Below are 2,934 nucleotides of genomic sequence, written 5' to 3'. Positions count from 1 at the left end.
GCTTTCACAGATGCATGGGGAACTCCTCTCTCCCAACTGTGGGAAACATTTGCTTATGGAAAAAAATACCTTTCCCAAAGTGAGGGGCTGGCTTTGAAGGGAAGTGTTCTTTGGGGGATGGCTTAGGACTGTGAAAGCTGGCTCTGAGAAAAAAGGAGAAAGAATTCTAAGTATTAAGGAGAAACAAGGATGTGGTTTGGGGAGGACCCCCAACCTCACTCTCGTGGGGGCAGCTGGTAGCTTGGCCACTAAGAGCCACTTTTCTCAGGCCCCAATGACTCTGAGGATTCTACTCTGGGGGCAGCTCTGGAGGGGTGTCAAGTCATTGATTTTTAACCACTAACTCTTGGGTTGAAAGGGGAAGAAATAGGATGAAAAGAAGGGAGAAAGAAGATGGGGGAAGGCAAGAGGGAGGAAGCAGACCCACATGAAACAGGCCAGGGCTGCGGAGAGCTGAGTGATAGTCACACCCCACTGACCGGGGCCCATCACTTTCCCGTCTCTACTGGCAGGATGGGCTTTCCAAGGGGGAGACCGTGAGCAAAGGATTTGTTCATGGAAATCCTAAGGAAGAGTAAATGAGGCAGAGGCCCCTTCTCATCTCTTTCTGGAAGCTCTCACTGCCAGGGGCCCTTTCCCCTCCGAGAACCTCCCAGGACCTGGATTCCATTAAATACCACGAGGTAAAATACTTTTTAACCATCTGCAAGGTTTGAACTGTTAAAGGCCCATGTCAGTGGTTCTCAAAATGCAGCCCCTAGATTAGCACCATAGGCAGCACCTGGGAGCGTGTTAGAGAACCGCAGAGGCAGCTAAACTCAATAACAGTGGATTGGAAAGCATCTCTCCTTCAGCAGTTATCCTCTGTCTGCTGATGCCCAGCTAAAGTGCCCTTGTCCTGGAGAAGCAAGGACAGACCAACGTTTACCAAGCACATGGCAAGTGCCAGGTACGGCGGCAAACACCTCACAAGACACCTCTGTTTTGCAGGGGGAGAAACTGAAGACCAGAGAACTTCAATGACTTACTTGCCCAAGACTGCACCACTACAAGGTAACGGCGCTGGCATATTTGAACCCAGGTCTGACTGCTTCTCTTCTGACTCAGAGTTTCTCTGGAGAAGCCGTCTTCCTTGGGAGATCTGCCCCGCTGGGAAATTGAGTCCAGGAGGCCGGTCAGCAGAGGCAGTGTTCTAAAGCCCTTAAGTTCCTTTAAGTAGAGCAGCAGTTTTCACGTCTTTTGATCTAGGAGTGTCTTTGCATTCTGAAAAATTATCGTGGGCCTCAAAAAGCTTTTGTTTCTCTGTGTGTGTGATATCCAGTGATATTTGCCATGTTAGAGGGTAGAGCTGAGAAATTTTAAAAATACTAATTAATTCATTTTAAACAACAATAAACCCATTACACATTAACATAAATAATGTGCTTGGGGCAAAAGAAAGCAACCCAGATTGTTTTTTAAATAGTGAGAAAAAGGCATCGTTTTACATTTTTGCAAATCTCTGTAATATCTGGCTTCACAGAAGACAGCTGGATTCTCATAGCTGCGTTTAATCTGTTGCAATACCCCATGTCATGTAGCTTCTGGAAAACTCCACTGTAGGCTTGTGAGAGAATGAGAGTGCATACATGTTCGTATTATTTTCAAGTAGTTTTGATCTTGCAGATGCCTTGAAATGTCCTCGGGGACCCCAGAGGTCCCTGGACCTCACTTTGAGAAGGGCTGGGTGCTTGTAGGTGCTCAGTTTTAGAATCCATCTTTCATAAGTAAATACTGGATCATCACATCATCACATTTAATTCTTACAACAACCCCATTTTGCAGCTTTGGAAACTGAGGCATGAAGTGGCTACAAGACTCACCTCAGATTCCATGTCAGCTCAAGAGGTGGAGCTGGAGTTTGATTCCATGTCTGGTCCTAAAGCCTTTTCTTAAATTGAAGTAGAGTTGATTGACAGTATTGTGTTAGTTTCAGGTGTGCAGCAAAATGATTCAGTTATATATATAGTCTTTTCCAGATTCTTTTCCATTATAAGTTATTATAAGATAGTGAATACTGTTCCCTGTACTATATAGTAAATCTTTGTGACTTACCTATTTTATATATAATAGTGTGTATCTGTTAATTCCATACTCCTAATTTATCTCTCCCCCTCTCCCTTTCCCCTTTGGTAACCATAAATTTGTTTTCTATGTCGGTGAATCTGTTTCTGTTTTGTAAATAAATTCATGTGTATTATAAGTGATATCTGAAGCCCTGCTTTGAATGACTGTGATAGACACCCTCCTTCAGAGCCCAAAGAGCAAAGTCAACTCCTGGGGTGCCACGTGCCATGGGGACCTTGGGACAGTTTAAGACTTTCACACCACGGTAGCCTCATCATTCGGGGTCCTCCAGCAAGCAGACACCAAGACAGGAATTAGACATGCAGATTATGGGAAAAGCCCACGAGGGAAGACAGGAAGGAAGTAGGCACAGGCTGGGGAAGGCATGAGACAGTAATGCAAGTCTGACCCCATGAAGGAGAAAGAAAAGGAAGGAAGGTCTGGGGCTGTGTGCGGTGCTCTGACGAGGCCCAGCCAGGGCGCCGAGTCTCCCAGAAGCGGGCCTGCCTGAGTGTCCCCGGAGCGCTCAGATGGCTGGGAAGCACAGCCTCAGTGTAAAGGTAGCCATCGTCTATCTCGGGGTGCACCAGCTGGGGCCCAGCAGGAGCTCTGGAGGTGCATTTCCATGGCTGCCACATAGCAATGCCTTCACTGGTTAGAACCAAAGGCCTCCTGGGTTTGACTCACGAGGATGGCAAAACAATCACGCCGACACACATGGGTAGACACAGTGATCCACCCAGGAAATGCCGTTGGGCTCCTTGGCTTTCAAGCTTCAGTTGGACTCTCTCCACGGGCCCCGCAGAAACATGCCCTCTGAAGCTGCTC

The sequence above is a fragment of the Eubalaena glacialis genome, chromosome 13 (assembly GCF_028564815.1).
Source record: "Eubalaena glacialis isolate mEubGla1 chromosome 13, mEubGla1.1.hap2.+ XY, whole genome shotgun sequence".
NCBI classification, from domain to species: Eukaryota; Metazoa; Chordata; class Mammalia; order Artiodactyla; family Balaenidae; genus Eubalaena; species Eubalaena glacialis.
This window is presented reverse-complemented; position numbering follows the sequence as displayed.